General features: G+C 43.1%; 2 long non-coding RNA genes across 2 annotated transcripts; one reads left to right on the plus strand and one right to left on the minus strand.

The window, feature by feature from the left end:
- Positions 1-1,116: 1,116 nt before the first annotated feature.
- LOC118417341 lies at positions 1,117-12,486 on the plus strand. Its single transcript, XR_004831362.1, has 2 exons — positions 1,117-1,413; positions 1,810-12,486. It is a non-coding gene; the product is annotated as an uncharacterized LOC118417341 (long non-coding RNA).
- On the minus strand, positions 6,011-17,525 carry LOC118417340. The gene is made up of 2 exons (XR_004831361.1): positions 9,183-17,525; positions 6,011-8,430 (listed from the first exon to the last, which is right to left on the minus strand). It is a non-coding gene; the product is annotated as an uncharacterized LOC118417340 (long non-coding RNA).
- Between the last annotated feature and the right edge of the window lie 3,060 nt (positions 17,526-20,585).

A 20,585-nucleotide genomic window follows, 5' to 3' on the forward strand; every position in this document is an offset into this window, starting at 1 on the left:
AATGGAGAAAAATATTTCTGACTAAGGCAATTTCTTGGCAGTCAGAATCATTCACAACACCCAAGAGAGAGTGGGACCAAAAATATTACATTTCAATCCTAAGTGAACAGGCGAAACGACAGTCAATAAAAATAATTCCTGAACCTCCTTCCACTTCCAAATCGAAAGTCTATCTTGTCAGAGGAGGATCCATGGATTGCTAAATAAAGATTCATTTATAAGAGACTCAATTTTACCTTCTTAGGACATCATTTGTATTGTTACAACGCCACAGAAGGTGCTGCCGGGGTGGAGGCTGCTGTACCTGGAACTAGCAGTACACCGAGTCCTGAGCGTGCGCCGCACAGTGGACAAAATAAGGTGAGGAATCTTTTTTGCCTTAAATAATTTGATAATTGTCTAGCGTACAACATATTGGCGTTAGCATGAAAATTTGTCACGATAGAATTATGATGTCAGGTCAAGAGATCAACCACTTAAGGCTCCTGGGAAAGGAAGATGCTATTTCAGTGGCCAAGGAAATCATGGTGGAAACGCCTCCAGATCCGTGAGAATCGGACTGACAATATCTGCATCTGCTTGTGCCACATCTCCTTATCGAAATCTCCATACCGATGTTCAAACGGAATTTCACATCCTTTCATGTAGGCTTCTCAGAACATCTGCTGTCAGAAGTACAGTTTGGTTGGGACGACCCCCTTGTTGATAAGCACATGGGCAGCGAAGTAATGAATCTTTTCAACAAGGTAACTTTGTTTCACCAAAACCAATACAGATTCTCCATCATAGTCTTTGATGGGCATTAAGGGGAATTAAAATGTCTTTGTGACAAGTCTGACATTACCTTGTCGACATGTCAGGAAAGTCCGTACCAGCAGAAGCTGAAAGGCATGGGCTGAGATGAAGGTCAACGGCACAGCCAAGTACAAAGCCTACATGTGCAAGGCTGAAGAATTAGAGACCAACAAATGCAAACCCATGGACTGCTGTGAGGAGAGGAAAAGAGCAATCAGCAAACTCTCCTCACAGATGCTGGAAATATAGATGGAGAGAAATTAAAATCGTTGTGCTTTTATGCACTGCAAAGAGTCAGTTTCTGTTTGTGTGTGGGGGGGATATTTGAAAGATACTTAGCCACCTTTTGTTCCATATTCCAGAAGAAACATGTGTCAGCGAACATGTGCATTCACAAAACAGTGGCAACGTTGAGCCACCGCTGTTTCCAGGAGGCTGAAGGTGTGATGAGACAGTGGATGGATGGCCAGTATCAAAATCAGACAACAAGAACCGTGACGCAAACACTGTTTGCAGGGCTCAAGGGGGGAGCTGAGGAGGATGCTTACAACATTCTCTTCAGCTTCAACCAGGGACATCGACCAGTATGAGTTCACCAGGCGATGCAAGGAGGCAAAGGTGAGTTCTCTCAAGCCTCAGTCTTGTATGTTTACATTATCACTTCACGAGGCCATCTAGGAGAATGGAGTTAACATCGAGATTGGAGGCGTGGAGAAGCATGTTAAGATCAAGTGGTATGTCAGCTTTAGGGCACATAATGTAAATATGCTTTGGTCAAGGCTTGTAAGTCCGGTCACGATGGAAGGAAGCTGACTCGTCATCTCTTCGATTTCCATCAAGATCTGGACCTGTCAAATTACACTGCATTTTCGAAGAAGGGCGCACCCGGCAAGATGCAGCTGAACAAGAACGTGCTGCAGTCCATAGAAAGTATTATCTAATACAGTGCGCCATGCAGTTTCTATGTACAGTGTACCGTATTATACTTGAATTTATTTATTTCACATCCATCAGGACGACCTCCAACTGCCATCTCCTATCAACCCTGACCCTGAGCAGTTGCCAACCTTGACAGTCAAGGTCGAGAGATTTGCAGAACTGCTAAGGCTGAAAGGAGCTTTAGAATTTGCGTATTGATCATCCCATGCGACCCGACATACCAACGAACCAGCTATCTCTCCGAGAGACGTCAACGTGTGGTCATCCAGGGAGTAGGTTCTGAATGGAAGTTCCCATTAGCCGGAGTACCACAAGGTTCCGTCATAGGACCAACGCTTTTTATGTATATATAATACAACCAAAGACGATCATCAGTGGATGAGAACATTATATGCATTTATCACACCATGTTCTGTTTACCATTATACACATCTATACGATATCAATGCAATAAAGTAATTAATGTAATAAAGTTACTTGGCTCTGTGATTCTCTTGTGGTGTGGTTATTTTCTTTCATCAGTAATAAAGACAAGGTAGAAGTAGAGTGTAAACGACTACGGCACTTCCATGCTATGACTCATTATAAGATGTAAATAAATACTTGTTTAAATTCAGTTTCAGGTGTAACCATCTCCAGTATCTCAATGATAAAACTCAGTGTAAGGTGTAAACACCTACTCAACCCCATATTAAGTTTCAGCAAACCGGACCGAGATTTAACCAGGTTACCATAACTAACTTGAATACTTGCCATAAAACATTCATATGAACATAAATGAACGCATTGTGATTGTTTTTCTTTGTTCTTTTTCCACGGACAGCACTCGATACACGAGATGGAAGATAGTCATCCAGGCGGGCACAGACGGATATTCGCGTATGTGTACATTTATGGGCGCAACTAACAGAAACACGGCTGCTAACATGAAGCAGGCGTTTCTACGTGGAGTCCGTGAGTTTGGGTGGCCCTCCAGAATACGTACGGACCAAGGCGGAGAAAACAATGACATCATAAAATTAATCACCGAAGTTTGAGGTCCTGAACACAATCCCCATTTTGTAGGCTCGTCTGTACATAATACTCGAATCGAGCGCTTCTGGCGGGACGTGAGACAGGAATGTACCCAGGCATACATGGACTTTTTCTGGCAGTAAGAGAGGGAAGGTGTTTTAGATGCCGACGTAGATGATGCGGCACTCCATTACGTATTTCTGCCACGGTTGAATAGAGACATGGCAATATTTAGGGAGTGGCGAAATAATCACAAGGTTAGAACATCAAAATCAAAAACGCCCATACAGCTTTTCCTGCAAGGCTTTCTGAAAATTTTTAGATCAGACTACACATCCGTTAGGGAGTATTTCAATAACACTGCACCAGCAAACGTAGAGGACTTTATTGACGAGGAATTCGACCCTATGCTACTTGATTTGCCTGGCGAGATTTTATCTGACCTTCACGATCAAGTTGATCCACTGTCAGATAGTAACAGCGGGGGACGTGATCTGTATCTTCAGGCACGAGAAATCATAAAAAGGAACAACTAGCAAACTACCAAACTTGAACTAGCTTGGATAACTGACCCCAACCCAATTTCAAAAATGTATATCGTGAAGATTTTTTTTTATGTCGGGCTGGGGTCTCCTATCCAGGCTAAACTTGAACAGCACAGTGCCTCCCCATGTCATAAATGAAAGCCAGCCAAGACAAAGTCTGCAAAGGATTATGATTGTTTCAACTACTAAGTTAGTTATATGTTATATATTGATTGTGATATGTAATGTGAATGTCTTTGATTTACCAAGAATGACACACTGTATTGTTTACCCAAGTCGGGCCAAGACTAGTAAAGGAATCCACTTAAGTGATTACGTCTGTTTTTGCTGTAGTAAATCAGTCAACCTCTGTCATTGTGATTCGTAACAGGTCAACTGATAGAACACATACCCAAGATATCCGTGAATTATCTTTATGCAAGTTCCTCTCATCTTTAATAGAAGATGGAGATTATTTCTTCCCCACCTCTCTCTACTCAGGACAACATAAAAAAGATGAATCACTTTTACTGTCATTTGCTCGCTTTGTTTGGATTTGCTACGTATTCAGACGACGCACTGGACAAGTTAAAATAGGTTTGGAGGCTAGTAGCCGGCCAGTTGTGTGCATTGTCACTGAAGGAATTCCAGCATAAGAGCGGGAAGTGTAGAACTGGCCTTACACGGACTCGGCCACCCAGAGGTTAAATTTCAAAGAAATTGGTGGGGGCTGCTTTTCAGTCTTTGTCAGAACAGGCACGAAATGCATATGTCTTTAGTCACCTGTCCAAATGCCACTTTAATGCGGTTATGGCTGGTTTAGATTTCCCACCAGATATTAATGACACACCAGAGGTACATGTGGACAGCTTTTTATCATTGTCCTACTGCTTAATGCTGTAGGACTGCAGGATTTGTAGGACTGCAGGATTTCTACAATACAGTGAAGAAATCTATTTATCCAATCACTACAATGTAATTCTACTGATTCTTAAGTTAAAACCCCGTTCAATTTTTTTCTTAGGATAACGAAGGGATGTAAATGATCCACCCAAGGCAGTGCTCCAAGCCATTTGGGCATAACTCACATACCATATACTAAAAATATACATGTCCAATAACACCAAATGCTCTGGTTAAGTTTTGTTCTTTCCACAAGCAACAGTTCAAACATGTGGCTGTATTGCTAAACACTGCCTGTGTGACATTTGTTGCCACCTTGCAACTGTATAATGTTGAGGCTCTTTCCCCGACACCTGATGACATTGACAATGTAAATGCTCTGTTTTCTGTACCGCACATCCATAAATGCACGTCTATCCAGACCTTCAGGGATGTTAAGCTCAAGCAAATTGTTGGAAAGATAGTGAACATGTGTACCAAATTAATTATCGATGTGGCAGCTTTCGGGAAAATTGAAAGAAATTTTGAACGGTTATTATTTCCCCTTTCATTCATCTAAATTTTTTTTTAACAAGAAAATTCCGCATGCCGGTGTTTACAAAAACAACTTTGCAATTAGCCTTCGGACATAATCTTGAATTAAAGTTAAGATAATTTCCATTCTGTCATTAAGATAAACATGGGGCACCACATCCTCCAACAATGCCACAGGAAGCAGAGAGCATGCCCCATATATACCTGGCAATAACTAGATCCTTTCTTTAGCATACATTGATTGAGGTGCATACTTAAATGGAGAAAGTATGGTAGTAAAGTAAGTAGTAAGGGCACTCGTCGGTCTCGCAGGACCATGAGTAGTACTAAATTCTACACAATGGTATGGTACTTCATCTGTAATTCCAGATGAGTCCCATTCTGTTTCGGAGAAAGAAAAGAAGGGATTGTGTGGCGCAGGCAATTTTGATTGTCACATGCAGCCTGTGGTGAGTCTGAATCTCTCATTTTTTGGCTCAAAAAGTTGTCAAGAAGAGGGTATGGGCGTGTTTGCCAAGCAGTTTGAGAAGTACATGAGCTGCACCCAACCAACAACAGACAACCACAACCCAGGCCCTGACCACAACCCGTTTCCGTATGGAAGCCTACTATGATATATCGCTAGTACAACTCCATTAATTGAATGCTATGGTGAGGTTATGTTCTTTCTACAGGCAACAGTTCGCACAATGTTGAGGTTCTTTCCCGAGACTATTAAGCGAAGACATACGATCTAAGAACATTAAACGCTGGCATGGTGTTAGCTGCGAGCTAGAAGCCACTCTGATTCCTCTCCCGGCGGTCGCTTCCTTCGGCCACTGCCTAGTGTGCAGTTACATTACAGAAAGCATTTTTTTTCCTAACACCATAGATTTTGGAATATAGAGCGGTCACTATTTATAACAAGTGCATTTTGACTATTTACTTACAATACATTTTCAATCATCAGTACGACAATGACGAGGAAAATGAAGCAGAAAAGCGTCAAAGACAGCTCGAGCTACAGTGGGGAGAGGAAAACCGTATCCTGGGCGCGCTGGAGATGCTGTTTGACAGCCCAGATATTTTCAATCATCAGTACGACAATGACGAGGAAAATAAAGCAAAAAAGCGTCAAAGACAGCTTGAGCTACAGTGCGGAGAGGAAAACCGAACTCAGGCCACGCTGGATATGCTGTTTGACAGCCCAGACAAGCTGATCCGGGACTTTGCGAGGAAGAAATGGCAACAGGCCATGATTCAATTCCACCGTACGTTATTCGTTTTCTCTTCATTGCAACAATCCCAGGCTGAGACATTGATATCAGTATTAGCTTTAATGAAAAAGTACATAAAAACAAAGTTTTGACAAGCTGGTAATGATATACAAAAAGTACTCATGCATCTTTCACAGATCTGTTGATGGTCTAGATATATAGCTGGATTGTATTTGTATTGATTTAAAGTTGTGTAAGATTGAACAATGGCCAAGATGGTCTATTGGAGTGTCCACTTTGTATTAAGTAGATGGTGAATTCCATTACCGGCTGGGTCATACAAAAGACTCAAAATACAATTAATTGCTAAAATGTATATCGTTAAAAGTAGACATTTAAAAATTTCTACAATAGATTTTTTTTTAGCCTATGTACATTATTATTACAAAGTAGAATACATCATTGCTCAAAACTTACATAAAACTTGTTAAAGTGGGGACCCATTGGTTATGCACTGTTAAATTAATTTAGTTGGGAAATGCAAGTTGTCTTTCCTGGTTTAGGTTGCTTTTTTGTACATCCACTTTGTATGTTCTTTCTTGTTTTCAAAAATTAATAAAGATTATTTAAAAAAAAAAACTCAAAATACATATTTATATCCACATACATGTATCTGAAAATTTAACTTATTCAATGAAAGTGGATCTAATGCATGGCCTATGCAGAGGGCCAGAGATAGAATAATGAAATAAGAAGTCGTGTGTCAAAGTACATTACCCTGAACAGCCAAAAAAAAACACTATCTTGGAGAAGTATGTACGGAACAAGAGACGTATCTTCTTAGAAGCAACTGCGATGTAGCAGCTCTGGAGGGAAATTAGAGCAGCTTTTAGCACAATGTTATTTTGATATACTAACAGTGTAATTTATGTTAATCTGAATATAGATTACTGAATATACAGTACTTTTTTTCTTGCTTTCAGAAATGAGCGGACAAAGTACTACAAGCATATTAAAAAAGGGGCAACCCAGACAAGTACATATCAAGTATCATTGACGAGATGGATCAAATTGAGTTCTTAGTGAAATAAGATTTTAGTTTTGTCTTTATAGTTTCCAGTATATTGGGAAATGAGATACTCTTGCATATCAATTTTTCTGACACGAGATACGGATATACATGCAACATTACAGGGTTGCTATCATGATCAGTGTATACTTTGCTATTCAATTATATCAAGCATGAAACAAGTCCATTCTTCTAATGTTGCCAGGATGAAAGTCAAGAGCCCATGAGTACACACATCACCAGAGCCATTGACCATGGGCTGAACAACATTCATGCCGCCATTGATGTACAAAACTTCCCGCACAACACATTCAAGCTTTTTCATTGGGCATGGATTGTATGGCAAAGTGTCCAGGGTTGAGTTCCCAGTTGATGAAGGTGCACCAAATCATTTAAAAAGAATCAGGAATGTCATGTCCAGGAGATAGACTGTCCTGGCAATAAAGACATTATACACTGGTCCTCGGCGGGCCAATATGTTGCTCGTAAGCAAATGAGCAAGAAAATGTCTCTAATACACCAATTCATGAAATCCAGCGGTATATTCTAGTAAGCAATATGAGGAAAAAAATAGATGTTGATAGAGTAAATTGAGTGTTTTTGAAAGCCATTTCTGGTCACACTTATGAATTCTGGCTCCTGAGACTTGACTATCTGGCCACCGTCACATCTGGTAGTACGGCTGGGGAGAAGGACTCGAGAAAAGATCGAGTGACCGGAGGGCCCGAGAGCGAAGGGCGGCATGAGCAATGGATGCACTAACCGAAGAGCTACCTAATGTAGGATGATGTATGTGCTATGCAAGATGTGATTTCTCTCGCCTGGGCCAGTATGGCCTGAAGCTCCGCCCTGATGAATGTCATTTGTTTTGCACGTCCGTCAAATATCTATGACACATTGTAAACTTAGTAGTAGTCACAGACACAGACCAAACCGCAGCTCTTCGTGACTGGCCTATTCTGACCACCTTTTCTCAAATTAGGCAAACTATTCCAATGAAACAGCATTTAAAAATGTCTGGAACGAAAATATCTTCTGTTTCACTCAATTTTGGGTTCAACATCCAACAAACCCATCTAACTAAGCTGAACCAGCCCCCACTGAGCCAGAGGCACAGTCCCCGAAGTCTGGGTTTCCAAGAGGCTGGACAGCTGTTAGACTAAACCTGACTGACTAACAAACCCTGAGTTAATTGGATGTTCTGCCACTAGCCTAGAAATTAAATACATGTCATCAGTTATGTGTCACAATTTGATTTGCCACCAATGATAACGACTTTGTTGTTAAACATTGTTCGGGGAGGCTCCTGCTATGATCAGATGCTGCACGCTGGCTTCGTTGAACAATGATATTGGCTTTGACGCCTAAAGTATGACACATTGGAGCTCTTTGTGGAATAAGATATCATTCAGGTGGTCTGCTCAACTGACTGCCGTTCGCCTCATGTCAAGAGCTTCTGTAGAGGAAACAGGCATAAAGAACAATAAATAGTTGAGTAATGGTACTCATGATACTGATGTCGCCGGTTGGGACCGACCAAAAAATATGATAGATATCAATGAAATAGGCCGGGCATTTGTGACAGAGATAGCACGAGCATATTTTGGCCAGCGAAAAAAAAACTTGGAGGTGGTACACCTAGGCACATGTTTTTTTCCTTAAGATACATTTTACAAAATGTACATTATGTACACAACACTACTTCTAGGTTAAGACGTCACCATACAAAACACAAACAGGATGTAAATTTTTATCAAACAAGTCGTTCGAGAAAACCGCCTACAGTAGTGCAGAGTTCCCGTCCGCCGACAAGTTAACAACATAATCCTTCACAGATGTCACCCCACGGCCGGCCTCACATATTTTAGTTGCTTGTCAAGAGTCGCGGATAAAATCGGGTGTATATCATCAAAATAGTACAATGAACCTTGCCTGGCATCAAAAACTACTAGTTCGGGTCAAAATCATGAGGGTGAGGACAGACTTTTGGTTGCGAGACACATGCAAGAACCTTCCTTTAACCCCAAATGGCGTGGATAAAGCAAGGAGGTTATCCTAATACCTCCTTAGATAAAGTGACCGACGGATTTAATCGATTCCCCTACCAAGAATTCGTTCACATAAGACATATGAGCTACCACATTGTTTAAGAAGTTCTTTCCACATTATACTGACAATAGTGAGAGACAATTTGAAATGGAAAAGGACCTCTTTTCTGACTCATCCGAGCACCCACCTCTCGCCACCGCCTTTCTTCTCCAACTGAAGCTGGATGACAGTACGACGGGAAGTACTGCTCATATCCATCCGCCACGAGAATGGTTAGCTGTAAAGCTCCAAATAATACATCGAAAACAACTAATTTGTTTACTTTAAAAAGTAATTAATATACCTAAATCCGGAAAATAATGCCACCTACCTAATACAATGTAACAAACACTAATTCGATGGATGCTTTGTCCTTGCGGGGAACTATTTTCTGGCGGCACTTGAGTACATCCTGTCTGGGGAGGGTATTCGGTAGCGTTGGGTATCAAGGCTGTGGAGGCTCACTTAGGGTTTGTCGGTGTGTCGGGTTCGGAGAATGACAAATTGCCATTGGTCCTTTAGCCTTGGTGGCTCTATTTGTTGCTCCATGGCAAGAAGAAATATATTTCGTATACTCTATTGAAAGATTGCGGTAAAAATAAATACAAAAATGATGATGATGAAATATTCGGCATACAATACATTCCAATTTTCCGATCGTGAAGATGTTGGTGTTTATATGTGTACTAGAGTTCAAATGTATCTGATTCTGATTTTTTTTTCCATATATCAGAATTTAATATGTAGGAAATAGGAGAACCAGGATGTGTCAGAGGAGGCCATCAGCATTGTAGCCGATGCAAGGCACGCGCAGAGGCGAACTCCCAACCCAAGTTTAACAGGGAATAAGAGTAGCAGAAGAGAACTTGGAGCAAGGACAAGAGGCAGCAGAAGTGTTTTATGAAGGCATCCTAGAGGAGTTAGAAAAACAAACTAAAAGGGTACAAGGTGTTGTCAGTATATCTTACCCAATCCACATACGTACTGTATGATCCCGGCCACTATACTAACATCTGGTTTGAATAAAAGTTACTCTGGCATAGACACCACGTCAAGACGTGCTTCTTATAGCCCTGTAAATACAACTGTTGAACACAAGGAACAAGGTATGGAAAGACATACACAGCACAGGTTCGCCTAACTTACTATCACTTGCTCACCTTAGGAGTCTCCAGCAATATTATTCAGGATGTTGTCAAAGCTGTTCTGGATACTCTCACACAAATCAACATGGACAGTGTTGCATTACCCGGGCGAACAACGACGCAATGGGTCAAAATTGAAGCTGGACATTTGGCCAACATAAAAGGCTTCAAAGAGTGGATGAAATAAGGAGCGGAAACAAAGAATTCGAAGTGACATATCAGTCAGACCATACAACACGAGACCAGTCACATAATGTGATCTTGAGACAAGAAGGAGGCCAAAGTGACAGTGTTTTCGTTGGCCCTGGCACCAGTCTGCAACGAGACAGCGGATATAATCGATAAAAACTGTGTGCAGCATCTGATGTCAACATTTGAGGAGATGGGCAAGGTGGCGGACACAATAGGAGTAGATGGTAGTTTTTAAAATGTTTCTGCAATAAAAACACATGAAGAACATATTCGCACAGTCGCACATACAGACATTTACAAAAACTCGTAAGTGCTCCCAACGTTGAGTGATTCCGTGCCAGGCAGGCGGCCTGCCCGTCCTAACCCGGAAGCCTCAGCTTAAAGATAAAAATGCAATAAAGACTGATGCTAAAATCAATGATATTTGGAAGGTTGTAAGGTATATTCCTGTTGAAAAAATCCCTAAGGTGACAATTGCAAAGGCCATCAGAAATTCAGAGATTGTATCTGTAAAGTTCACATCAGCCCCACGGCATGAAATACGCAAAAACTAGTACAGCAATATTAATGGCTTTAGTGGAACAATCACTGTATTAAAGAGGGGCAAGTGGCCTCCAGATGACAAAAGGAATACCTGGAATAGTGACCTGTCAAAACTATGATAGTATAAATGTGTTCAAAGATGTGTACATATGTATGTAAACATTAACTGTGCGTATGAACCAAGCATACCGAAGATCAGCCTAGAAGACCTAAAGACGAACCAGGGCCTCAACGAGCAAAAAAAGGTACAAACGTTCCGTGGACACGTCTGAAAGAGGCATACCTCCACGAGAACACCAACGCCAGGGCACCTGTGTGCTGGAGCTGTTGGATGTTGTTAGCTTGCACACCTCTGAGTCCAGGTGTGCCTCCTGTATATTTCTATAGCTTTTTTACTCCCCGTATCGTCTCGACTTCATTCAATTGGAAAGAACCTAACAGAGGTGTTGTACAGGCTGGAACTGGCTGGGCTCACAGTCAAACCAAGTGTTGTGGTACTAGAGGAAGATGATAGGACAGAGAGAGGTCTCTACAGCCAGCAAGGTTGCGGCCATACAAGCCACCCCAATCCCGAAGACCAAGAAGCAAGTGCGCGCCTTCTTACGAATTGTGAATTACAATCGGGATATTGGTTTAAGAAAGGCCAGCCCAATGTAGTCAACTAGGACGAGGATTGCGGAATTGCGGCACTGAGAGAAGTGGCAAAGGACTGTAGCACTGAAATATGGTTTTCGTCAAGCTGCAAGCATACTGGAGGATTGCATTCTACCAGATATTCTCGGCCGCTGGTACACAAGGAAGATGACTTTTCCTCCGAGTATAATAAATAGACAAGAATGGCATTTTTGGTAGTGTGAGTAACCCACTGACAGAACTGAAGTCGCATTTATCAAAGATGAACACACTCGTTGAGCATCAACAAAATGAGAAATCACCTGAAGACGTACAGTAAGGCCAGTATTGATGCAGTCAAAAACACTGCCCAAACAGAACTCAAATCACTGGTAAGAAATGATGCCATTTTTGCTTACAATGCTGATACCGCAACTGACATTGCAAAGATGACCCTACTTTCTATGACAGAAGAGATCAAACACCAGTACGGGAAAACTGTATCAAGAATGATGTTATTGGCGACAAGGACACCTCGATGAGAGCATTGAGACACAACCGAGCCGAGCTGCGACAGTGATCGTGATTTCAAGACCGTGGCGCTGCTGGTTTTGCACATGGGGGCGCTGAAGCAGACGGGATCCCACGGGACATACAAAATGTCGAATGGTAGGAACGGCTTTGACGTTATTTCTGCAGTGCCCGAATTGCAAGAAGAAAGTGATTGGTTGGAGCGAGCCCATTCTTTAGCAGCTGATATGGGTGTCACGAGGTGACATCGTCCTGGTGTGGGGAGTGTCACCCGGGTAATTGGGAGCAGATGTACAGGGGTTTGAGAAGGGACACGTATCAGGGTAGGGGATTCCAGCTAGAGACGCCGACAGGGTAGGACGTGCCCAGATTGTCCTGAATAAAGGTTATCATCTCCGCAACATCATGCCTCTGTCCTGATCCTTGACTTGACTCACTACCATGCCACCGTGACATGGGACACCGTCAACAGTTTCCCATTGTGTTGACATATCGCCTGGCTTGCGACATCAGGGTCATTCGTCTTCTCCGGCAGAGAGGGCTGGGAAATAGTGCATCCCAACTCCGGAAGAAGCTTGCAGAACAGCACAGAGGCTTGAATTTGTAAGACTATGTAAGACAGACTGTCTTTCATTCAAGTCGGATACCTCGGCAAGTGGATTAGTTTCACCCCCAGATGTTGCAGATCCTCCATCATTCGTGTCTATCCCGCAGTTCCGCTGGCTCCTCACCGTGTACCTTCGAGACATCAAGGACAGACTGGACGGGGTAAAATGAGCCATTACATCTACATTTGGAACAATCCTGAAACTGGACTCTACAAACAAGATGGTCCGAAAGCTAGCAGGTCTCGATGCGGGCACAGCTTCGTGGGTAACTAATGTAGGGAATGAACGCGGTGAGGTGCTGATGAGTGTGCTGACAGCAGCTGAAGGTGCTGGACTCATTAGTGTGGCTGAAGGACTAACGAGAAGATACAAGGAAGCTGAGGTCCCTCCCTCCTGTAATTCTGTATGTGGATAGCAAATGTTGCAGTGATTACTGTGGTGATTCCTGCAGTGAACTGTCGACAACGGGCAAGTACAAGAGGTTGTTTCACGAATGGAAAATCTACACATCCGCTTAGATGTTTGGCATTTTTTGAGGAGGCTAGCAATAGGATGTAATACAAAGTCCCACCAGTCGTATAGTGTGTTCATGAGGAGACTCTCACAGTGTGTATATTTGAGTGGAGTGATGAGGACTTGAAACAACTGAAGACTGCCAAAAAAGATCTACACATCCGCCTAGATATTTGGCATTCTATGAGGAGGCTAGCAATCGGATGTAACACCGAGTCCCACCAGTTGTATGGTGTGTTCATGGGGAGGCTCTCACAGTGTGTAGGTGTGTGGGGGGTGACGCTACCCACCTACAGATGTGCTCATGGTCAACATCTCTGGAGTCATTCCAACTGCACCAGAACAGATTTATTCCAAGTGGATACTTCTTGCTTTTGATTTTTCTTGAGAGTCAGAATGATAAGTTCATTTTGTTCTGTTTAAATGAATGTGGCATAAGTAACAATGGCAAATATCCTTAGCTTCACATTGTGAATTTGTGTTTTCAAACTTGTTGAAAAGGTACCAGCGCAAGTGACTTGAACTTCTAGGCCTATCTACTTGGGTTGGCCCGCAGGAATGAAGATCGAGCAGCTGGCGCTGTCTGGTGGGGTGAGGCACCACGTGTACAACACGAAGATGAGCGATGCCCTGAACTAGCTCGGCGAAAGTGTCCTAGGCTGAAAACAAGTCCAGCCAGTTAGACAGACTGGGAAATACACAGGTATGTGTATGTATAAAATAGACTACAAACTGTACTTCAGTTCTACGGTATTAGAAGGGCTATACACAGCTGTTGATCACACTATTTTAATTTCATTTATACTGTTCTAATCAGGAGAACTGATTGGGGCGGAGTACCTGTTTGACCAGACAGGCAAGGTACTCCAGGATGGCGCCTTGGACCAGGAGGACCCCGATGACGGCACAGCAGAGGACAGCACTGTTGCACAAGCCACCACTTTCAATGGTGAGTGTTGCCACAAGAACATGACTTACTGCCTTAATTACAACATGAACCTTGTAAATCCTTAATTGTTGTCAATGTATCACTGGTTATTCTAATTTCATAACCTTATATTATCGTTATATATGTCATCATGGTTTATGAGAATGGAGGAGCCTTTAACTTGCTTAAATCGCTGGACCTGTCCGTGGGCCAGTACACCCTGCTATGCATGGCCACGACCAAGCTGCAGGCGGCGGCCGGGGCAGCGAAGCCCGCCAAGACTACGTCGAAATCACATTTTCTTGATGTTGTTTTATCTGCTTTTTTCCCCTGTGCAATGGCCCAACACAAGCCGTCTGGTGGAGTCTGTCTATCTGCAGCTCTGCATCTTACATACGTATCCAAAGAAGAGTGGAGGAAATACGAGTCGGTGGGCTCTCATATCATGAGAGATAACGGACAAATCCGCCTGCTGGGGGTGAGCAGCCACAGACTGATGACAGACACACCTCTGCAGCTGTATGAGATCAACCACCAAAAGCTGACCCAGTGGTTTCATACAGCCGTATCCTATTGGATATAATTTAATACAATAACTTGTTTGGAGCCAGTGCTGATTAAAAATCAAAAGTCACGTTTTAGTATAGATATCTTATTGAGTGTGTGTGTCCGGAATGTGTATCCATTGCAACGCGTTAACTTAATGAGTCCTTCACATCGGATATTATTCCGGTATCACAAACGGCAGAAGAAAGCAGAGCGACAGGTACTGCTCCTTATGGAACTTCACTTCAGTATGTTATTCCAGTGTTCATTCTCTAGTCTAGACAGACTCAAGGGGCGGCTAGTTGTGTCCCAGCATATACTTTTAGAGTACCCGCGACCACAAACTGGTAAAGAAAGAAAAGGACCCTAGAGGACCAAAACGGCCGTGTCAAAAGAAAGTACTTCCGGAAGTCTGGATGTAATATTTGTTCAAAATGTAGCAAGCCTGTAACAAAATAGTATGGCCGTAGCAGGTTTGGAAGGGAAAGTTTTTGCGCTGTAAAATCCTCCTTAACTGTTCAGGAGTGCTTGGCTGAAAAAAGGAGCTTAAAGTCTGTGTATAGGACAAACTCCCCACGAGCCACATTTGTTCGATCTGGATAAAGATTATACCTTTCTGCTTTGGGATGACATAGACTTATGATAATAATGTACGGACGTTTAAAACAGGTCCTACTCTTTGTTTCCTTATGAATGATACTGTATTATGTATGGATGTTCAAAACAGGGCATGGAGGCTGCCTGACTGCCTAGCTGTGTACATGGTCATCCCAGACAAGTTGAAGCTGATAAAAGGTGGTGGGGGGTGTTGTTATGCTATGGCTGCTGGTGTGTGCGTACATAGATCTCACGGAAGTGTTCTCGATCAAATGCTGCGAGTGCTTCCAGGAACTTTTCAAGTGATATTTATATATTGATTATATATGGACGTGCAAAACAAGTCCTTCTCTACATTATAAATGATGCTTAAATATTGAATAGGTAGTAGTAGTAGTAGTATATATGTATGTATGGGCGTTAAAAACAAGTCCTGTCCCATATCTACTTATAAACGATCTCTATATATAGATTATGTATGTACGTTCAGAAAAGGTCCTACTGTACTGCTTCTTATAAATAATGTTATGTATTATGTACATTTATATCTGCTTATCAATGATGTATGTACTCAAAATAGGTCCTACTCTGCATCTACTTGATCAAAGATGATGCACATTATCATGTATGGACGTTCAAAACTCAAAAGTCCTACGCTACTTCCACAGGCCCTTCTTCCTGTGAATGCCATATAGGATGTGGGCTGTTCAACTGAGATGTGTCAAGACATTGTGCAGCAAAAAGAGCTATTAAGTAATGTTCTTGTGTATTTTTTTTCACATACAAGTGTACAGAAAATATTAAACATTCTTATATAATTGGAGTTTTACAGAGTTACATGTTCCATTAATTCCCTACCCACATTCTCACGCAGGTAAGCCATCACAAGACGGTGAGGCTAGACCTTGACGTTGACGGGTGGTACTACACGGCCACAGAGTACCCTGAGTGCAAAGATTACACTAAGAAGGTTGCGGCATGGTCTGGTGACATTCTGCGACAGCTCGATGCCGGGTCAGCTAACTCAGGAATCAGATCCTGGAGCAGCACAGTGAGGTCTATACCTGCAGCATTGTCTGCACTACCTGACCGACTGTGAGCAGTTCATCAGTCCCCTGGTGGCACGTCAGACCTTTGCCTCACCTCCAGCCCATGAAAGTGGCTGCTGGCAGTGTACGGTGCACACTGTGCAATGCAGAGTTCTACAAACGGTTCAGAATGAAAAAGTGGCACATTTCAGATTATTTGTGACAAGCTCGACCCGGTCCTGGAAATGAGGGACACTCGGATGCAGCCGGCAATGCCAATAAGCAAGCGACTGGCGACCGGCAAATATTGGCTAGCCTCTGGAGACCGGATGAGGAGTGTTGCGGACATCTTCGGAGTCAGGTTCGGTTTGCGTCATTGTCCACGAAGCGTGTAACGCCATAAACCTAGTATTGTTCTGAGACTATCTTTCCTACTAGACAGAAGTCAAAAGAAACGAGATCCAGGGCTACAAGGAGAGGTGGGGGTTTCCCCAGTGTGCAGAAGCGATAGACGGATCACACATCCCTATCAAAGCACCATCAAAGGATCACACTGATTTCTTCAACAGAAAGGGATATCACTCTGTCCTCCTACAAGGGGTGATTGACCACATGTCTAGGTATGTTTCCCACAGTTTGTTAGTATCTATCCCATCATGACTGCATAAGGAAATATTCATTTGGGCGCTAACGTAAATAGACCGTGCCAAGGATGAACAATTTTGTGGAACATTCATTTCTGTGGAAAGGTTCACTGTAAGACATCATGGTAATGCCCGGGAGCGAACATGACGAGAGAGGAACCTTGCTTCCTCAGGTACGGATCGATTTCTGCCATCGATTGATACATTTTGTACTTAAATATTGAATCCGTGCCATGCATCATATGAGAAATTTTAAGAAAAAAAATGTTACAGAGATACACTATTACTGCTGTTCAGATCTTTTGTAAGTACGCCAAGCTTGCAAGGCTTATGTAATTTGTTTCGTCATTTGTCATGAGTAGGACAAGCAGCGACGCAATTCTCAGCTGCCTGCAGGATTTCCGCCGTACATTGAGACTGGAAAGGTGATTGCCATGCCTCTCGCTTTGTCACGAAGAAGGAGCTGGCACTACATTGCTGCCGTACAACACGGGGAACCGAGGAGACCACCCGTCTGATCGACGAACTGATTAAGACTTACGACGGCCCCCAAGGTACGGACACCACGGGCGTTCCTCTCCTGGACCACGACAAAGTCACCAATGAGTGGGCCCAGCAGCGGCGCCAACCAGGCCAGCGAGGCGGTGCTGGGTAAACCCTTGTGTCTGGACTTCAGGCCACCAGGCAGTACAGTATAATAATTGTATTATTCTAAGTATTGTACCATTCTATTTCATTATGATTATGTTGTTATGTTTTGGATCATCAGAGATGACACTGTGTGCATTGAATGTTGATCCAACACAGGGGAGCTGCTCGGGATAGAGTACCTGTTTGCCCAGACAGGCAGACAGTTGGAGGACATCTGTCTCGACCCCGATGTACCAGACGGCCTGGAGAAGACCGAGGTGGATCCCGACAAAGGATTCGAGAATCTGGATGCGGAGGATCTCGCTATCTGTACCATCGGTATGTACGTTTGTATTCAGACCTGACCTGGTCTTTTGTCAAATGTTCTACATTGCTAAACTCTGGGATTATGAGTTAACCGCTGAGGGCTAAGCCCAACAGCATGGTAATAAATGCCCGTTCTAAAAGTATGGTTGGTGATGTTAACAATTCATTTCCAAAACGACTCCCCGACTCCGACAAGGAGAGGCTGAGCTACTCCGCACGCTATCATAAGAAGCTCTCCAAGGGGAGGTTCAAAGCCTCCAAGTCTTCCTCCATTGCTGGTGTGGAAAGTGTGAAGCAGTGAGTAGCCCCTTCCAGAAAGATATTACAGTATACGAACACATTGACAGAAAAATTGACCTTCTACACTCATTAATCATGTTCCTTCCATTCTAAATATTGTGTAAATTCTTATTTTCCTGCAGGTGCGTGGGCTGTGTGCGGACCATCCCTCAGCCACCAATACCGCTGTAGGGGTGACGACGCAGTGTTGGTCTGAGATTTTAAAGGAATACCTTCACATCACACATCAAGGAGTTGGTCCAGTCCAGTGCCCGTCTGATGTCGCAGACCACGCTACAGCTGTTTGACATCAACCACCGCACCCTCACCGCAGTGGTAAGTTCGCAAAAGTTTCCATTAAAACTTGATATGTATCATACCTCAGAACGCAGTAAGTTGAGGCTTCATAAAAAGCAAAGAGAATGGATGATACCTCTACTGTAGTGTAAATAGTTGCCCCTCGTGTTTCAGGTACAACAAGCGGCTCTGCTGTGCCCACTCCACACCCTTGTTCCAAGCCGGAGCACATTGTGCCAGCTGCCAGTCAGCCCTTTGTGTTCCCGTGCCCTCCCAACACTGCCGTGCAGGCTACCAACATCCGTCGTGTGCCTGCGCTTGCACCACCAGTAGTGACGCCACAGCAGCTGGGACGCGGCTACATCCCACCTGTAGCTGCCAACTTCCAGCAGCACCTGTTTCAAGGTCGACCTAGTCCTACCACAGGAAGAGGGCTCTGGAGGCGGAGCAGGGAAAGTCCAGGCGGAAGTACACGCGGAATGCTACAGTTAATAAGTGTTCTTCTTGTCGCCAATCCAAAAAGTAGTTTGGCCAGTCGCTTTGGGCAGGAGACATTCTGTGCGAGTGTTTCTTCCTTTAGTGTGGAGGAATGGCTGGCACAGAAAAGAGCATATCATTGGGTAGGTGTCAACGTCAGCCGACAAAAGGACACTCAAGTGTCCAACTCCTGGACAGGTAAATTGTCTATCTCCATTATATTGTTGATACTTAGACCACAGCAAATGCCATGATTGTATGAAGGTTTTCTTATTTATTGTAATTATCCAATATTGTTTAGTTAGTAGAGTATTGAGATTTATTGGTTGTCTTGTAGTTAATATTTGACCATACTAAAGTCACCGTACTTTTTGTTGTGTCAATAAAGCTTGAGACGTTGAGAAAGAAAAGTCTGTCCCTTCGCGACAAGCCTGCCCCCGACACCATCCAGTTTGGCCAGTACCGGGGTCGTTCTTTGCGGAGGTTGTGTGAGAATGACATGGGCTACGCAATAAGAAAAATAACTGGTCCAGCGCCGTAACGTGATGTTTAATCGGGTTTTGGGGTGAAGATAGGATTCAAAACAAAGTGGAGACTCACAAAAAGACGGAGGCATACATGGAGATTGCCGACTGTCTAAATCAGGAAGGGTACAACAGAACCTACAAACAAGTCATTTAAAGGATCCGTGACCCAAAATATTCCTACTGACGAAACCAGGACTCAAACAACAAGAGCGGCAATGGTAGAAGCACCTGGGAGTTTTTCGATCTCATTCACTCCTTCCTGGGTAATCACGCTGCCACGTGCACCTAGCCAGTGTATCAGGTCGAGTAAGTTATAATCTAATATATGTTGCAACAAATTGTATGCACGAGACTGATGGTCAGAGCCATGGAAAGACATTTTACTATTTTCATTTCTCAACATAATAACCATTTCTTATGTAGCCGCCCAAATCTCTCCCCGTATTACAGGTATTGACCAGTTATTACAAGACTTCAGATTTGCCGACCAATTAGCAGAGCGACTCACTTTGGCCACCACAGATTTTGGATCCAGTGAAACGTCCCTTTTTTTAGGTCCCCACTCCATTTTACCAGACCCAACGGATTAAAATAAGTGGGCTAGGTTGCTACTGTTTCTATGTAGATATAGGGGGTGAAAATGAAATTCACACCTATGTCATAGAAGAGTTAGATTGGGTGAAAAGTAATGTGCATGTAATTTTTGGGCTCCCTTACAAGTCATTTTTTTTTTAACTATAGGGATTAGCGTTGAAAGAATGATGTCATTTTTAACTGTAATGCAATGTGGTATTTTCACTTTATCAGAATTGTCAGTGTTACTGTTATATCAACACCATTCAGTCCATTTGTACCAAGTCTGCCAAGTTGAATAAAATTTGATTTTATATCAGACTAGCAGCTTTTTTTGTTTTAGCTACCAGGCCCCAGTTGCTTGGCCTGGGGTACCTTGCATACTCATCCATTCGTAACAACCTTTGAGTCCAGATTCACTGCAATTGTTAAAAGAAATTCCGTCTGGACAGTATGCCAGGCATTGATTGTGCAGAGATAAAAAGACAAAAACATTTAGACGAGTGTTAACATTCCAACTGTATGC

The sequence above is a fragment of the Branchiostoma floridae genome, chromosome 6 (assembly GCF_000003815.2).
Source record: "Branchiostoma floridae strain S238N-H82 chromosome 6, Bfl_VNyyK, whole genome shotgun sequence".
In the NCBI taxonomy this organism is placed as follows: domain Eukaryota; kingdom Metazoa; phylum Chordata; class Leptocardii; order Amphioxiformes; family Branchiostomatidae; genus Branchiostoma; species Branchiostoma floridae.